Genomic DNA, 18,457 nt, shown 5'->3' with positions numbered 1-18,457 from the left:
GAAGAGTGAGAACATGCAGAATGAGGATCAGGACCGACCACACACAAAAGAAGAAGAAGGAGGAGGAGGAGGAGGAGGCGTGTGGTACCGTGGGGTATTTTCCAAAGTATGACAGGTAGAGGTGAAAAGCGTATTTTTGCGTTCGGCAACTTGCTCCGCCGCTGTGCTTCTTGGCCAACGATGCACAAAAGGCGCTCTCGTGCCGGCCCTGCGCTTGATTTGCGTGCAGGGAGAGGTGAAAAGTGGCAGCTCGTGATGGGGCAGCAAGCCTGGAGCCCTTGCAAGCACAGGCTGTTTTGCCCAAGCCATAAGCCCTGGGGAAATGGAGCTAAGGGAAGAGCAGAGCTCGCTCCCGCTCCCGCTCCAGACTTGCACTGGGCAAGAGAGCCCGAGAGAGGCAGGGCACGAGCGGTGCCTTGGAGGTGCAAGAGCAGCAGGCAGGGAGCTAGGCGAAAGGGCCCAGAGGAGCCCTGACAAGGGGCTGTGCTCAGTGCTACAGAGGACAAGAAGCAACCCCCGGGAGCATCCCTTGGAGCCCGGCCTGGGAGTCAGAAAGCTTCCTCCCCCCGGATGCGGGGCACGAGGGCCACCTTTGTGGAGCACGAGCAGCGGGCACCTAGCCACAACGGCCCAAAGGAGCCCTGGCGAGGGGCCGTGCTCAGTGCTGCAGAGGAAGGCAAAAAACCCCCGGGGACACTTGCTAGCCCACCGTGGGGGAAAAAAAGCCTTCCTCCCCCTAGCTGCAGGGCACGAGAGGCCATCTTTGTGGTGCACGAGCAGCAGGCAGTAACCTAGCCAAAATGGACCGGAGGAGCCCTGGCAAGTGGTCCTGCTCAGTGCTGCAGAGGAAGGCAAAAAACCCCCGGGGCCCAGTGCCAATCTGCGCCGGGGGAAAATTCCTTCCTGACCCCAGAGCTGGCGATCGGCTATTCCCTGAGCACGTGAGCAAGACCTGCCTCCTGGTCCCGCAGGCTGGTCACGCCTCCCAGGGGATGCCCAGCCCCAGATATCGTCAAGGCCGCTACCCAAGATGATTTTGCTCCTTTGGAGGAAGCTCTCCTCTTCGGGATGCACCCGAGACTCCTCCCAGGCATCTCCCAGAGTCTTTTAGCCTCTGCTCTAACTACCTAATGCCTCAGGTAGCAGCCCCAGACTCTTCCAAGGAAGCTACCCAAGACGATTTTTCTCCTTTGCAGGAAGCTCTCTCCTCTGGGATCGACCCAAGACTCCTCCCAGGCATCTCCCAGAGTGTTTTGACCTCTGCGTTCGGGACCTGAGATCCCAGCTGCCTGCCCCAGACTCCTCCAAGTAAGTAGCTCAAGACATTTTTTTTCTCCTGTAGAGAAATCTCTCAACTCCGACAGCCACCTGAGACTCCTCCCAGGCACCTCCTAGAGTCTTTTGGCCTCTGCTTTACGTACCTAAGATCTCAGGTAGCAGCCCCAGACTCCTCCAGGGAAGCTACCCAAGATGATTCTTCTCTTTTGCAGGAAGCTCTCTCCTCCAGGATTGACCCAAGACTCCTCCCAGGCGTCTCCCAGAATGTTTTGACCTCTGCGTTCGGGACCGGAGATCCCAGCTACCTGCCCCAGACTCCTCCAAGTAAGTAGCTCAAGACATTTTTTTTCTCCTGTAGAGAAATCTCTCAACTCCGACAGCCACCTGAGACTCCTCCCAGGCATCTCCTAGAGTCTTCTGTCCTCTGCTTTACCTACCTAAGGTCTCAGGTAGAAGCCCCAGACTCCTCCAAGGAAGCTACCTTTGAGGTTTTTTTCTTTTTTGGAGGAAGCTCTGCCCTCCGGGATCCCCCTGTGACTCCTTCCAGGCGTCTCCTAGAGTCTTTTGGCCTTTTCTTATAAGGAGCTGAGATCCCAGGTAGCAGCCCCAGACTTGTCTAATGAGGCTACCCCGGATGATTTTTCTCCTTTGGAGGAAGCTCTTTCCTCCGGGATCCACCCGAGACTCCTCCCAGGCATCTCCCAGAATCTTTTGGCCTCTGCTTTACGGGCCTAAGATCCTAAGAAAAGATAGCTATGAAAAGGCCAAAAGGCTCTGGGAGATGCCTGGGAGGAGTCACAGGTGGATCCCAAAGGGGAGAGCTTCCTCCAAAAAAGAAAAAACCTCAAGGGTAGCTTCCTTTTAGGAGTCTGGGGCTGCTACCCAAGATCTTGCACGAGCAGCAGGCAGTAAGCTAGCCAAAACGGACCGGAGGAGCCCTGACAAGTGGTCCTGCTCAGTGCTGCAGAGGAAGGCAAAAAACCCCCGGGGCCCAGTGCCAATCTGCGCCGGGGGAAAATTCCTTCCTGACCCCAGAGCTGGCGATCGGCTATTCCCTGAGCATGTGAGCAAGACCTGCCTCCTGGTCCCGCAGGCTGGTCACGCCTCCCAGGGGATGCCCAGCCCCAGATTTCGTCAAGGCCGCTACCCAAGATGATTTTGCTCCTTTGGAGGAAGCTTTCCTCTTTGGGATGCACCCGAGACTCCTCCCAGGCATCTCCCAGAGTCTTTTAGCCTCTGCTCTAACTACCTAATGCCTCAGGTAGCAGCCCCAGACTCTTCCAAGGAAGCTACCCAAGACGATTTTTCTCCTTTGCAGGAAGCTCTCTCCTCTGGGATCGACCCAAGACTCCTCCCAGGCATCTCCCAGAGTGTTTTGACCTCTGCGTTCGGGACCCGAGATCCCAGCTGCCTGCCCCAGACTCCTCCAAGTAAGTAGCTCAAGACATTTTTTTTCTCCTGTAGAGAAATCTCTCAACTCCGACAGCCACCTGAGACTCCTCCCAGGCATCTCCTAGAGTCTTTTGGCCTCTGCTTTACGTACCTAAGATCTCAGGTAGCAGCCCCAGACTCCTCCAGGGAAGCTACCCAAGATGATTCTTCTCTTTTGCAGGAAGCTGTCTCCTCCAGGATTGACCCAAGACTCCTCCCAGGCGTCTCCCAGAATGTTTTGACCTCTGTGTTCAGGACCGGAGATCCCAGCTACCTGCCCCAGACTCCTCCAAGTAAGTAGCTCAAGACATTTTTTTTCTCCTGTAGAGAAATCTCTCAACTCCGACAGCCACCTGAGACTCCTCCCAGGCATCTCCTAGAGTCTTCTGTCCTCTGCTTTACCTACCTAAGGTCTCAGGTAGGAGCCCCAGACTCCTCCAAGGAAGCTACCTTTGAGGTTTTTTTCTTTTTTGGAGGAAGCTCTGCCCTCCGGGATCCCCCTGTGACTCCTTCCAGGCGTCTCCTAGAGTCTTTTGGCCTTTTCTTATAAGGAGCTGAGATCCCAGGTAGCAGCCCCAGACTTGTCTAATGAGGCTACCCCGGATGATTTTTCTCCTTTGGAGGAAGCTCTTTCCTCCGGGATCCACCCGAGACTCCTCCCAGGCATCTCCCAGAATCTTTTGGCCTCTGCTTTACGGGCCTAAGATCCTAAGAAAAGATAGCTATGAAAAGGCCAAAAGGCTCTGGGAGATGCCTGGGAGGAGTCACAGGTGGATCCCAAAGGGGAGAGCTTCCTCCAAAAAAGAAAAAACCTCAAGGGTAGCTTCCTTTTAGGAGTCTGGGGCTGCTACCCAAGATCTTGCACGAGCAGCAGGCAGTAAGCTAGCCAAAACGGACCGGAGGAGCCCTGACAAGTGGTCCTGCTCAGTGCTGCAGAGGAAGGCAAAAAACCCCCGGGGCCCAGTGCCAATCTGCGCCGGGGGAAAATTCCTTCCTGACCCCAGAGCTGGCGATCGGCTATTCCCTGAGCACGTGTGAGCAAGACCTGCCTCCTGGTCCCGCAGGCTGGTCACGCCCCCCAGGGGATGCCCAAGCCCTGTTCTCCCTGAACCTGGAGCCACCTCGGGGCTTCCGAGAGTGGCCAAGTGCCCCCGGCCTGATCGACCTTGGGGGCAAGAATCCTTCCCACGCCTTCGGGCCACCAGCGGGTGCTCCAAAGCACTGGGAGCCCTGGCAACATCTCTGCATCCCACTTCTTACGGCTGCTGCCACTGGTTCCACAGGGAGTGAGGACGGCGAGCTCTGCAGTGCTCCTCAAGAAGGCATTCCCTTGGTCTTGCCACAGCTCTCCATCCAAAAAAGCCTGATGGCCTCGGGCACCTCCAGGGCTTGGTGGTTCTTCTCGTCTCCAGCAGCCTGGTGCAGCCTCCGGTCTTCCTCCCTCAGCGCCCGGCAAGTAATTCCAGCGGCTCCTCACAGACTTCCTCTGGGATGTCTCTGGGCCGCCTGCCAGGCAGACTGGCAGTGGGACAGGGGAGGCTGCCCCTTTTATAGTGCCCCGGGGCATTGTGACTGCTGCGTTGCCGGGTGGTGGCACTGCGACACGGGGGGGTGGTGTGAGGGGGCCCCCCCGTGCGCAGCGCTGCCCGCCGCCCCTCGGCCCAGCATCCTTCGGAGGAAGGCCTTTGGGGTGCCGGCCCCGGGGGCTGTGTGGCGTTACTGAGTCCAGAAGTTTGGCAGAAAATAAACCGCCTTGCGTTCCAGCTTATCCTCAGATGTCAGAGGGGCTGGGGACGGCTGGGTTTAATTTCTGAGTGATGTCCAATTCGACGCTCTAAGGGTGGTCGCGTTCAATGTGCTGAACTATCACGATGAGGGATGGCCTTAATAGCGTACTGCACTCTGGCTTAGCTGCGTTCAACGCACGAGAATGACCAGACTTCGGGAGTTTGGTTGCGCTAACAAATTATCACGACTAGATGAATGAGCAGCGCAGTTTATTAAAGCAACGGTACAGGTGCTTTTGGATTGCCCGTGATAAATAGACTGTCTGCAAAGCGCGTGCAGGTGACAATACCGTTGCCTACAGGCGCGTTAAATGATGAAAGAAAAGAGCTCTAAAGAATTCTAAGTTTCCCGGGGAAGCACTCAGTACAGCTGAGTGTTCAAAACTCACACAATAGGCAACCCTATGGCGGGGGGGAGAGAGGCTCAGCCCATCGACTGATCCCAGAAGTCAGCGATGTCCTCCCAACTTGTCTGTGATGGTGTCTTCCCTGACATTTCTCCTCTCTTAAGCCCTTTTATGTTTTCTGAGTTTTTCGGTGGAGCTTGAGTGACTCTAGTCACACATACCTTTCCTTTGATTGGTATAAAGTTCTCTCGGTTTGCTTTTAAAGGCATACGCTAGAGAAAATTCAGAGCGCGTGCTCAGTGGGGGTTGGTCGCACCTTGGAGATGGGTAACTTTGGGGGTGGAGGTGTGTTTTGGTATTATAATGAGCAGAGTTCACCTGAAACATGTCCAGAAGAACAAGATGGGCTTCGTCAGCATCAAACTGCTGACGCCCTTGAAGAAGGTAGGCAGCCCGTTGCGTTGGCCAGCCGGGGTGGGAAGTGGCCTCCACGTGGAGGATGCCTGGGTGTCTGGGTGTGCTCTGGCTGTCTGCGGTGAGGTGCTCGGGGAGGTCCAGGCTCTGCTCAGGCTGCCTGTGTCCCGGCAAAGCGCTGGTGGTGCAGAGCTGGGCCCTGCTGTCTGCCTTCAACGTGCTGCAGCAGTTCTCCACCCAGGGAGGGTGGCTGGGGAAGCGGTGAGGGGTCCTCAAACCCCAAGCCCAGGGCTGGGTTCACCTCTTCTGCCCGTGGTTCCCCCAGGCTGCTCTGGGAGAGGAGAGCTCGTCCTCCGGTGCTGAGGCTCCTTTACATTTGGGTTTGGGGCTTTCTCTTTTCTTTTGTTTTTTCCTCCTCCTCTTGAGCAGAATAACCCTCTGTGGCCCCCGAGAGCTGCGGGCGGTGGCGGTGCAGCTGCTCCAGGGGACGGTTTTGGAGCAAGGACAACGCTTGGGGCGAGTCAGCGTGCGAGGTGAGATGCTGAGCAGCAGCGGCACCGGGAGCTGCGCCGTGCTGTCGCCGACGGCACTGCGCCTGCCCGGGGTCCAGCGCAGCTCCCGCTGCCCCAGCGGCACCACTGGGACTGCCCGAAGGAAGGGGCTCGGCCCCCCCCCGACCCCCCGGTGCTGGGGGACCGCCCCAACGGGGACCTCACCCTGCACCTTCTGCAAGCCAGACCCAGAAAGGTGAGGCTGCTTCTCGAAGGTGCCGTTGGCTGCGTTGCTCCCAGGTCGTGGAGCTCGCATGGGAAATGGGCAATAAAAGAGGGATGAAGTTTCCAGGCTCTTTCTGGCCGGTGCAGTGATTTGGGTTTTTTTGGGGGGTTGGTTGTTTTTTTTTTTCCTTCTGATTTCCACTCCCCCCCTTCCCCCCCCGCCACTTCCCGGTCTTGCAGCTGCCCAAGGTGCAGCCAGACAAGGGGAGGAGGGTCCCTGCGTGGCCTGCAGCTCCCTCCCTCGCCATTCTTGGGGTGATTTGGGGTTATTTTGGTGTGTCAGTGAGGCAAAGCTGGGCTCTCCGGGGCTGAGGTCAGTGGGACCCGAGGAAGGCCGTGATGGTCTTGAGGCTTTGAAGGGCTTTGCACCGAGCCCTGTCCCCGCTGGAGGGGACGCTGGTGGTGTTCAAGACGAAGGCCTTGCAGCCCTTGCTGTCGTGTGTGCCCGTGTCCCCCCCGGCCCCCGAGGTCTGTCCTTGTCGCAGGGGCTCTGTGCTGCTTTCTGCGTGGGGCCGTGTCCGTGAGTCCTGCAGGGAGCTGTCTGTCCTGGCTTCCCCACCAAAGGGCTGCTCCCCCTGGGGAAGGGGAGAGGGGAGTCGTCCGCGTCCCGCCCCACCGTTGCCTGCCCCGCTGGTGGTGACTCGGCCCTGGGGGTGGCTCGGTTCCCCTCGGGGCTTTCCCCGGCTCGGATCTGGGGCTCAGCGGGGCTTTTGCACCTCTTGGGTGCTGTTTCTTGGTGCCCCCTGCTCTCCCTCCCCCTCCCACACAGGCACGGAGCAGTTCTGGAGAAGGAGCTTTTAATTGAAAAGACAAGAGGAAAGGTCCCATCCAAGCTGGTCTAACCCCTCCCTACCCCCCGTCCCCAGCCCCCCCCTTCAACAAGTACCCCCCCTCCTCTTCCACCCCCCACTCCCCCCATCTCCATCCCTCTCACCCCTGTCTAATCCCCGCCCCCCCCCACACCCCCACGTTGGCTGCAAGAGCCCTGCGCTTGCTGGGTGGCATTGGCAAGGAGCTCTGCGCCTGCCTCTTCCTCCGCTTGCCTGCCGTGGCAGGTGGGGATGGTGGCAGGTCCATCCCCGCATCCTGCCACGGCTCCTGGGGCTCCATCCCGCCACCGTTGACTATTTTGAGGCTCAGCATGGCGTCGCTGAGCTTGGGGATGCAGTAGTCAGGGGTGAGCATCTCCTCAGGCAGCGAGAGCGAGCTGAAGTCGCGGTGGGGGGTGGCTGCGCCGGTGCCACCAGCGTCCCCAGGCATGGGGCTGCTGCTGGGAGCATGCTGGCTGACTGCCAGCCCGCCCAGGGAGCAATCAAAGAGCGTTAGGGCCTCTTGGAGAGCCACGGCAAGGGCATCTCCAAGGGCTTGGCTGGGGGGGACGTCGCTCCCCGGGGGGATGTCGCTGCCCGGGGGTGCCCCCGCAGGGGTGGCCGTGCTGGAGATGTTGATCTTTGCCAGCTGCCCCTCGATGTGGTGGTAGCCGGGGATGGCTGTCAGCAGCGCCGGAGGGGCTGGGGCCACCCCACTCCTCTGATTTTTGTAGGGTGCGAGGTATCGTGGTTGGCCCTGGGGGGTCCCTGGGGCTGCCCAGGCCAGGGGGGCCCCGCAGCCCCCGGGACCCCACAGGGCAGCACCCGGCAGAGAAGCGGCGCCTTGGCCGAGCGTGGCGGTGGCCGGCGGAGGCAGGTGGGTGGTTGTCCACTGGATGCGGAAGACGCGGGGGTCGAAGAGGCAGCCACATGGAGCCCTCTGCAGCCCTGTGTGGGTGAGGGGGAGCCGTGCTGGGGCGGGGGGACTCTCCAGGGGCACCCGCCGAGCCGGCCCCGATGGCCGACATCCCCCAGCTCTGGGCCAGGGGTGTGGGGAGCTTGTGGCCGGGGCGATCCCCACGGGGTGAGCTGCTGTGCCGGTGGGACGGGGTTGCAAATTGGGGAGGAGACTCGCATCTAGGAGGTGAAACGGGAGAGGTGGCCCCAAATATTTGGGGAATTCTCTGCAGATGGGCTTTCCTGGGCACGCGCCGCCCGGGCGAGGGCAAGGATGCTCACCGGGGCTTGCTGAACCCCCATGTGAAAAGTGTCGGGGGAAGGGGTGTGATGGGGATGGGGAAGGTGCCAGAGCAGACTGGGGTGCCATACCTGCTGGTGGTGCCTGGGGGGCCTGGGGTGGCCGGGCTGCAGGGAAGGGCTGCTCCCGCGCGGGCAGGCGGCACAGGTTGGCTGAGCCTAAGAGAGAGAGGAGCGATGGCCGGCGGTCACCTCTGCTCTTGCCCCCCAAGAGCGTCCCTGGGCTGCAGGGGTTGGGGTCGGTCCCTACCTCGAGGGTAGAAGGTTTTGGGGAGCACGAATGGCTGGAAAAGCTGGGGCGCCGGGGGGCCCCAGGGCCCAGGCAGTGGGAGCTGCACTGGTGGCCGCACCATGGTCCCTTCTGGCTGTTGGCTGCCAAGGACTCTTTGGCGTCTCCCCGGAAGGAATGCGGGGGCTCCCTGTGTTCCGCCCCACCCCCAAGAGCCTCCCCAGCTCCTCCTGGGGAGGGAAAGGGTTAAGGGAGGCTGGGGTGCCCCCGGGGCCTACAGGCGGCTCTCAGGGTCTGCGGGTGCAAATCCTCTTTGCTTTCAACAGTATTTTTCCGGTGGGGGAAGAAGAACAAGTTGATTCAGCCGAGCCGAGCGGGGACCAAGCTGCAGCCGCAGCCTCCTTGCGCCAGATGGCAAATGCGTTTGCGACTGTTGCCCGTGCTTCTGTTCGCTGCGTTGACCGGAGCGAGGCAGAAATAGGAAAAAGGACCTCGAGGGCGCGAAGGAAGGTCACGCGGTGTCGCTCGGTGGCACGCTTTCCCCCAGCCCTCGCTCCAGTAGTGCTGTCAGGTCTTTTAGTCTCCTGATGGGAAAAGCAGCAGCTCTGGATCCCCCTCGGAGGGGGCGGCGCTTTCCCTGGGTGCGTGACACCCAGGAGGAGACGGTACCCGCCGCCGCGTGCTCCCAGAAAAGGACTGGATTCTGCCCAACGTCCGGTGTCGGGGCGCTGGGGCTGTTTGCGCTCTACGGGACCCCAGGGATGGGGTTAGTACATCCCCTCCTCGTGCTTGGAGGATTCGGCACTAGCAAGGACCCCCTGGTACCAAGGACACAGGCCTCTCGCTCCCGCTGTGTGAACAGTGTGTGGCCTGGGGGAGTCGGGACAACTGCCGTGAACCGGAGGCCAAAGATCTCTCCTGGCCTGGATCCTGTTAATTAAAGACATGGCGCTCTGTTGGTGAGGCACCTCTGGCTGCAAGATTGCGCAAGGCCATCTGCTGCGTAACTTGTGGCAGGGACCGATGCTGGGGGCGTGAAGGCAAGCGCGCTTCTAAAACCATAAAACTCCGTTTCATTTCAGAGCGCAGCTGAGCCACCCCGCTCCTCAACACTCTGCCATCTGCACCGCTGTGGCTGGGACCGGGCAGTGCTGCACATCCCAAAGGCCACCAAGTCACACCCGTGTCCCTGCTGCTTTGCCGGGAGCTTCTGCGATGCGAGCGATGTTCTGGGGGCTGATCTCTTGGACTGCAGCTACTCTGTCCCTGACCGGCAGCTGGTCAGGAGGGTTGCGTCCCAGGTGGAATTCCACCTCTCTGACGAGAACCTGGCCAAGGATGCTTTCCTCCTGAAACATGTCCAGAAGAACAAGATGGGCTTCGTCAGCATCAAACTGCTGACGTCCTTGAAGAAGGTAGGCAGCCCGTTGCGTTGGCCAGCCGGGGTGGGAAGTGGCCTCCACGTGGTGGGAAGTGGCCTCCACGTGGAGGATGCCTGGGTGTCTGGGTGTGCTCTGGCTGTCTGCGGTGAGGTGCTCGGGGAGGTCCAGGCTCTGCTCAGGCTGCCTGTGTCCCGGCAAAGCGCTGGTGGTGCAGAGCTGGGCCCTGCTGTCTGCCTTCAACGTGCTGCAGCAGTTCTCCACCCAGGGAGGGTGGCTGGGGAAGCGGTGAGGGGTCCTCAAACCCCAAGCCCAGGGCTGGGTTCACCTCTTCTGCCCGTGGTTCCCCCAGGCTGCTTTGAGAGAGGAGAGCTCGTCCTCCGGCGCTGAGGCTCCTTTACATTTGGGTTTGGGGCTTTCTCTTTTCTTTTGTTTTTCATCACGACTAGATGAATGAGCAGCGCAGTTTATTAACGCAACGGTACAGGTGCTTTTGGATTGCCCGTGATAAATAGACTGTCTGCAAAGCACGTGCAGGTGACAATACCGTTGCCTACAGGCGCGTTAAATGATGAAAGAAAAGAGCTCTAAAGAATTCTAAGTTTCCCGGGGAAGCACTCGGTACAGCCGAGTGTTCAAATCTCACGCAATAGGCATCCCTATGGCGGGGGGGAGAGAGGCTCAGCCCATCGGCTGATGCCAGAAGTCAGCGATGTCCTCCCGACTTGTCTGTGATGGTGTCTTCCCTGGCATTTCTCCTCTCTTAAGCCCTTTTATGTTTTCTGAGTTTTTCGGTGGAGCTTGAGTGACTCTAGTCACACATACCTCTCCTTTGATTGGTATAAAGTTCTCTCGGTTTGCTTTTAAAGGCATACGCTAGAGAAAATTCAGAGCGCGTGCTCAGTGGGGGTTGGTCGCACCTTGGAGATGGGTAACTTTGGGGGTGGAGGTGTGTTTTGGTATTATAATGAGCAAAGTTCACCCAAAGGACCTGCTGTTCCGTGTGAGTACCCCAGAACTGGGCACGTGTGATAGAAACCAGAAGTAGGGCATTAGCTCAACAGAACCCCCATTGTGTTACCTCCTTGCTTCAGTGGATTCAATGCAGGGAGCAAGCGTTCTCGTTCCGATCGTTCCGGTTCCCTATCCCTGCGATCACAGAGCCTGGCCACGAGGTCTCGGCTCCGCTCCACCCTCTGTGTTCCTTTTCAGAGTCAGCATACCAAGCTCCCCTGGTGTTGCTGACGTCTAAAGTTGCAGGTCACGTTGCTTAGGGAGCTACCACGGAACCAATTCTTGACGTGTGCAGTGTTCCTCCCTGGAGGTTCACCTTCCCTTGAGGGGCGGCGGGGGGACGTGTGTCATACCGACAAGTCACCTCCAGCAATCATTCCACGGGCTGTCGCTGTGCCCAGGAGGCCCGGGGGTCTCTCCCTGCCCTTGGCGGCCATGCCCTGGGCCCAGCTGCTGGGTGTCCCTGGCGCCTGCTCTGCCACTCGGCTCGCAAGGAGAAGCCTGGTGCTGTTCCTCTTCTCTCGGGCCATGGCAGGAACCAAGCGTGCAGCGCAGAGACCGCCCCTATTAGCCGTCCCCTCTCTGCACCAGAGCTAAAGCCTGTGCGACCCCGCAGCCAGGAGGAGCAGGGACTTGATGTGGCTGGACACAACCCCTTTTCGTGGGGCGTAAGGGGGGTGATTTCGGCAGCCGCAGCCTGGAGGCAAGCCAAAGTGTAACCAGAGCCATAGGTTGGGATGGTGGGTGCCAAGAGCCCGCCACGGAAGTAAGCCAGGCTTTGAGAAACAAGTGCGCAGAGGTGACCCCGGTGTGGTGGAAGGAAAGGTTGGTCGTATTCAGACGTGGACCATTTGGATCCGTGACCAAAGCCCAGCCCTTTGATTTCAAAGGTCATCCTCTGAAAGATGCTTTTTTTAATTCCCCTCTTTGCTATAATCGCTGTCCCCAGAATGCCTCCGCTCCTTGTACAGTGGCTGAATTTCCCAAACATGAGGGTCCTTGGAAGCTGGAGCTCCGGGTTAGCATGTTGGACCCTGAGAAATGATGTGGTAGGTGGTAGCCATCACCGTAACCTCCTAGTGTGTTAACTGATGTGGGAGGACATGTCCTGAGCTCTTTCCAGGTAATCGGGAACTATGATGAGTGAATCATCAAGTCGGCAAATACCAGTTCAGGTGAGAAGAACCTTCTCCAGAAGAGATGCCTGTGCCACCATGACTCGTACCTGCAATTTGCACTAGTCAGGGCACTGTTACACTGAGAGGGAGCTCCAGACACAAACTGGTGTCTTTATGAATACCAGACCAGATGTCAGGAGCACCGCATGGAATCCTGAGCAGATGACCTCTCCCTCGTGTGCTTTTTTAGGAGATCAGAGCCAGGTGCTTCTGTGACATGCCTTCCATTTGGTTTGCTTTCCATTTGTTTTCGTCTGGTATTCAGGATGAGAAGAAAGATCAGGTTTAGGAAAAAACCATCTCAGTAGCGCCTGTGCTTTCTCAGGATTCTTCTGGTCATTCCTCCAGGGCTCTTGTTCAGTTTATGAGCAGTGTATGACTTTGGATCCAAATCCAGCTGGTGTTTTAGAGTGCATCTCGAAAAGGGAAGGCTCTTGTTAAAACATGAAGGAAATCTGTCTGCTTAGTATACACGTAGGACTGACTTTACAGCATCGGCACTCAATTCAGAAGGAGGAGCATGGAAGTGCCACAGTCGCATGGCTGTTGAATAGATTGCCTTTTCAGCTCTCATCCAAATGCCTTCCAGGCCTGCGATTTTGACGGGAGGCTGTCTGGTCAGGATGACTGGAGTTGAGCCTGTGCATCTTTCTGCTTACCAAGAGCACCAGTAGAAGTCCAAGGAAGAAAGAACTGGGAGATGCTCAGCCTGTCACTGCAGATAATTTTCCTACCTTAGTTAATGCTCTGAGACTAAACTGCCAAGATCTCTGGCCATCTAAAGTTTGGAATTTCACGTGAACCTGAGCTTAGTGCAAGAGAAGCACCATCAGGGAGGGATCTATTCTTCTCTTCTCTTATCTCTGTGACAAAGTTGTTTCACTTTCTCCTAAAGAAGCTTCCAGGGTGGTTTTGTTGTTTGTGGTCCTTTGTATTGCTGATAGCCTTGCGAATGGGTATTCCTGGCTCACCTCTTGCTTCTGGCACTTTTCACTTTTGTCCCTGCCCTGTTACTCTGCTTCCTATGAGTGTGTCTTAGCAGGGCTGATGCCTAGGGGCCTGTATTGTCCAGCGGCTGTTATTTCCCACAGCACCTCTGTCGATGTTTTTTAAAACCTCTGTCTGTGCCATAGCTGGTGTTCCTCTTTCACTATCTGCTATATTAAAGCCTAGTCAATAAATTCCAGCTTTATGTTAGGCCTGGGAATGTCCTGAGGAGGGAGGGGCAGAAAGCTATTGGTGAAGAAAGTCCTCGTAGTAGCAGGCAAGAAAATAAAGTCACAGAACAAGAGAGCAGACCTTGCCTTTTAGTTCTTCAAGCAAGCAAGCAAAGAAACAAAGATCTCCTGTAGAATAGAATTTTACATGGTGTGAAAGTTCTTGGGTTCCTTTTCCTTTCAGAATTCCTGCAAAGAAGATGAGCGTGAGTTTAGTCCAGCATCCCTTACTGTGGGCTGTAACCGGGTGAGTTTGTGTAAGTAAGGAATTCCTGGCTTGTTTCATTCGAATTGGTCATATGAAGTCAAAAGCTGCAAGGATGACATTGGTAATAGTTTTCCTTTAGAAGTGGTGTTTGGTATTTTCCAGCACGTGAGACTAGGAATTAGAACCACCATAGAGCGGCAGGTCAGCAATGATTTTGGCTGTAAGCGATTCCCACCCACAGAGCCGGGCTACGTAGCTCTTTCAGAGCTGGGCTGTGAGATGGGAGCCTACCTCCAAACCAGTCTGCACTGTGATTGCTTTGAAAGCTCCCAGGCGTGATGTCAGTCAGAGTCTGGACCGACCTCTCGGTTTCAGGGTCTGCCGTTGGGTGTGCAGGGAGTGTGGAGAGAGCGAGCTTGTGTTTTTGTTCTTGCTGCTGTTTCTGACAGGGGCGCCTGTGGGATCTAACCTTGAACAAAGAACAGGAACCGGTCAGGCTGAGGGTGCGGTGCAGCTCCTGCAGCAACTGGACCAAATGGTAAACAAAGGAAACGTGGAGTCAGAAGGAAGAGGTCTGTCCAGGTTCTGGAGAAGGTACGAATACTGCAGCTACGAGCAGATGCAGTCCTGGCTCTGTCCGAGCCTGTGCCTGATTCGGGCAGTTCAGGCGATTCTACGTTCTCTTGAAGAATGGGTCCCCCTTTTCTGTGTTTAAACAAAAAAGTCTGCCAAGGCAAAGGAACATTCAGGGGTGTCCTTTTGTCTTGTGGTAAGGTGCAGCATTCCCAGGAAATGTTCCTCTTCTGGGCTGTCTTTGGGGAAAAAACTTCTCATGGGGGAGGGGGGGGAATGGAAAGGGGGTTGGGGGGTTGGGGGGGTGTTACTCACCTCAGTCACAGCCCTCATAGGATGTGGCTTTTATCAGCTGTGGAGTGCCGCTTCCAGCCCGGTTTCTAAAGGACTTTTACACACTCCCCCTTCTCGAGGGGCCTTCCTGGGAGGGACCTTCAGTCCCCTTAAGGCAAGTATGGCCTTTATTTGCCCGCTTAGCAACTGTGGCCTTTGTAACTTTGACTCCCAAAGACACCATTTTAAACCGAAATGAAAGTAGCCCCGCCAACAGTTGCTGGGCATTGCTGACTAAAAGAGTGCTCTAAAGCTGTCAAAGCTGTGTGCCGCAAGAGTGGTCTGTTCACTGCACAGCACGTGTTGAACGTTGGCAGTACCTGTTTGATAGGTGGATTAGTTTTGGAAGGAATAAAGCTCCTTGTTAATCATAATGTATGCTAGTCCCCTTAACTATTGAGACTAGACCGTTATGGCACAGGTTGTTCTCTATGTTTCCTCTACTTTTTCGGTCTTCCTCTGTATTATTTTGTGCTGGGGTTGTGTCTTTCTGGTGGACAGAAATTACCTTGTTGTTACAATTCTCAGAGAAGTACTTTAGGTACAATGTGGGGGATTTTTGTTGTTGTTGTTTCCCCAGCATAATCTTCTTGCCACTACAGCATCTCTTTGTTGGAAAGAACTGACCTGGAAGTACTAATGGTTGTGGAAAGGTAAACTTGTAGCATGAGTGTCGGGTTGTATTGTTTCTTTTGTAATTCAGCTTTACACATTGCTTGTCTCTACTATTAAATGCTTTAAAATGAAATTCTACTTTGTTTACGTTTTCAAATTAACATACTGAAGATGTTGGGTTAGAATGTCTTTTTCTTCACAACCTAGAGGTTTTGGAAAAAAGAGCGACAAGCTTTACGATGTTGATCCTTGAGTGTCATAAATCGGGAATTTTACATTTGAAAATCATTGTATGAGACTCTAATAAAGCAAGCATCAGCTTGGCACTGTGTGTTATTTTAATCAGTCTTACCCTGGCAGAAAACACTCCTTTCCTCCAAGAAGAAGAAGAAGTAGAGGTTTCTAGTCTTGGATGGACTGCTGCCCTATGCTTCAGAGCATTAAAAAGGTCAAAATTGGTGAAAATGTTTTGGATTAGATTTTACCACTCTGCTACAAGTTGTGTAATTATTTATGCCTTTGATAGGTAGTGGGATGAGGCTGGGAGTTAAGATTTCAGATGTGCCTAGGGCATGCTCAGGCAGCTTTTTGCCATCAGGCTAGCGCATTTGCAATAAACCATCATTCTTCAGCCCTCTCCTGAGCTGAGGCACCATCAGCACCTACACGCACAATGCTGGTCTAGCACATAACACTGTGTTACTGGTTGTTACTTTAGCAGTAGCGTCGTGCGGCCGTCTGACGGGGTAATGTGTCTGGCAGAATGAGGCGATGTTCTAAAAGAGTCAGATGATAATGCAACACGGGGTCTGTTTGGCTTGTTCCCACCATGGTGCACGGATTATCCACCCTATCTGCCTCTGTATTCATTCCCGGACTCCCATCAGCAGTGAAAGAATGCTTTCCCTCCAAGAAGAAATGGGGTTGAGAGACTCGTTCCATTTACGGCGTTCTCCTCAGTCCTGTCCCACAAACCGTGGTACAGGCTGAGTGCACCAGGGTTCGGTCCCTTCTGCTGGGGGGCTGTACAATGAGATGGACAGCGGTGAGGACCAGGGAATGGCTAGAGAGTTGACCAGATGGAGAACAAGCCATAAATCAGGGAAGATATCCATGAGCTGATCTTCTTTAGCACTGGTTCTGTCAGGAGCAGGAGGATGTCCCACTTCCCTGATCTTAGATGCAGCTGCATAAGAAAGGGCCTTTACCCTGCAAGAGCTGGGCTGGCTGAGGCTACAACCTACACACAAAGACATTTTGATGTCTCAGTCTGGAAAATGCCATTACAGAATTACGGGCAAGATGCGTATCCATTTTGGAAAATCATTTTAGACGATAAAGAACATGGGTTAATGAAATTTAAACAAAAATGGTTTTTATTTTAACTGGGATAAGCATTCTTTTAACTTTGAGAAAGCACCTTGTTCTTTAAAGTAGTGCCCGCCTGCTAAAAGGAAAGGGAAAGGTACTTAAAAAAAGAACAAGCAGAAACAAGCAAGCTCTTCCCTCTCTTCCCCTTGGCATCCCATAAACGCTGGAAAAAGCCACACGCTTGCTTCTGTTGTCCTAAAAGCGGATTCGGTACACGGTGTGCAAGAGAACAATCTCACACAGGCAGGAGAGATAACTGTTTTATTCTGCGCAGGGTGCTCCGTGGACTTTGCACAAATCAAGCAGGCCGGATTCGTCAGTTGTGTCCCTTTTATACAGTAACAATTGCATCTAATTTATTAAACTACTCCTACCTAATACATATTCAAACTATCCGATGCATGTGCGTAGCATTGCGTAACCCTGATGCATCAGACGCCCTCTCCGCACGTGCGGGGGTCTCAGCTGGCCTTTGGTGGTCTTTTGAGGAGGTATCCCCTCCTCGCTTTGACCGCTCAGTCGCTCTGTATCGGGTCAGCGGTCCGTTTTCCTGCCAAGAGGGACGCACCATCCATGAGGAAGAGCAGAAGGGATCAGCAGTGGTGCTCCAGGTGAGGCACCGTTAAACAGGAAGACTAGAACAGATCAGACTGATCTTGGCTAAGTGACTAAATTTAAACCAGGACTTTCTAACCTACCACAGGGTTTTCTGTATCTGACATCACTTCCAGCGGCACCGGTGCCGTATTGCTGGCACTGGTGACTGTGGACCTTGATGCTCCTAGCTGCTGAAGTCAGCGTGATCAGGCCGGAGAGCTCGTGGGTGAGGGAAGTCGGAACTGGGAAAGGCTTCTCCGTTTTTCCTCCTCCCGCAGGACGTTTTTGTGCTACTTACCTGCTCCCTCCCCAAAAGGGGGGGATCTCCTCTGCTCCGGTGCTGCTTGTCCTGCTGCTGGCTTTGCTTTATTAGCGATTGACTTTCTTGGGGAGGATAAGTTTGTATCAAAATACTGTATAGACACCCGGTGCTCCTCCGATCGATGGTTGCTGTTACGGCTTGTTGGCAATTACAGTTGCACTAGAGAGAGCGCGAGAGCTACCTCGCTAGATGCACAGTGTCCGTGTGTAGGGTTCGGCGTTCGGAAGATCTCGCGATCTCACGGAAATTTAGAGGGTTAGTTGCAGCCTTATGATGTGTCTGTAATCCCCCCTACCCTTGTTAGTATAAAAGGAATTGACTGCGCAATAAAAGGCGGAAGTTGGCGCTCACACTGTGTGTGTTATCTGTCTCTTTCCCTGGTCTGGGGGTGATCAGTGATCTAATCGCGGCACCCTGATATGTGGCGAACGCTGCATAATGGTGACCCCGACGTGATCGGTCGCACTAGGCGACGATGGGACTTGCGCAAGTGATTAAGGTGTTGCAAGTGTTGGCTGATGATGTGGGTGCCCGCGGAACGATTAGGAGGGGCCCCACGGGCGAATGCATCCAATGGGTGCTGCGCCGGGGAGGGATGGGCTCTCCCAGAGAAGTATTAAGTCCCCCAAACTGGGGAGAGGTTCGGGAGCTGTTGCTGCAGTCGGCGCTGGCGGGCGAGCGCGGAGCTGCGGAACGATTACAAGCGTGGGGGAGAGTGGAGGAGGTGGTTACGGCAGGACGGAAAGCTGGGGAGCGTGGGTCGGCGGCGCGAGCTGTTTTGTTTGCGGATGAAGCGCCGCCTCAAAACCAAGGGGGGGCAGTGCCCCCAGGGACAGTGGGTCAGACTCGGACGGAGTGGGCGGCTGTGGAGCGGGGCTCACAGAGCGGTCCATCTCCGACTGAGAGCGTGGACGCGGAGGGTGCGGCAGAGACGGAGGTTCTTCCTGTAGGGACGGCACCAGCGGGGACGGACGAGCCCCCTCTGCGGCGTCCATGGGGGGAGTTACGGCGGGAGGTGCGGAAGGGTTTGGCGGAATGCCTCCCGGACTGGGTTCCAGGCAGGAATGTTAAGGCAGATTTATACCGTCAGTTGAAAGAGTGGGAGGAACGGCCACCCTCGGAGGGGGAATCAGAAGGCTGCGGGGCTTGGAGACTGTGGCAGAGGAGGAACCACCCCCCGGCGAGGGAAATCGGGCGCCCTTGCCGGGAGAGCAGGCTGAGTTTTTGCCTGCTGACCCTTTGCTGGCTGAGCCTTTGCCTGCGGCGCCTGAGCCCGCTGAGCCTTTGCCTGCGGCGCCATCTACCGCGCCTGTGCCGGAACG

The 18,457-nt window shown here is 55.7% G+C and overlaps 1 long non-coding RNA gene across 1 annotated transcript in view; it reads left to right on the top strand.

Moving 5' to 3' along the window:
* The first annotated feature begins 1,201 nt into the window (after positions 1 to 1,201).
* LOC138684305 (uncharacterized) overlaps positions 1,202 to 18,457 on the top strand; it is a 111,361-nt gene continuing 94,105 nt past the window's right edge. The window contains exons 1-3 of the long non-coding RNA XR_011323633.1: positions 1,202 to 1,308; positions 1,491 to 1,602; positions 2,891 to 3,002. This is a non-coding gene — a long non-coding RNA (uncharacterized lncRNA). The remainder of the gene's footprint in view (positions 1,309 to 1,490; positions 1,603 to 2,890; positions 3,003 to 18,457) is intronic.

The sequence above is a fragment of the Haliaeetus albicilla genome, unplaced genomic scaffold (assembly GCF_947461875.1).
Source record: "Haliaeetus albicilla unplaced genomic scaffold, bHalAlb1.1 scaffold_83, whole genome shotgun sequence".
Lineage (NCBI taxonomy): Eukaryota > Metazoa > Chordata > Aves > Accipitriformes > Accipitridae > Haliaeetus > Haliaeetus albicilla.
Note: the sequence above shows the minus strand (reverse complement) of the source record. Positions and strands in the feature narration are given on the sequence as shown.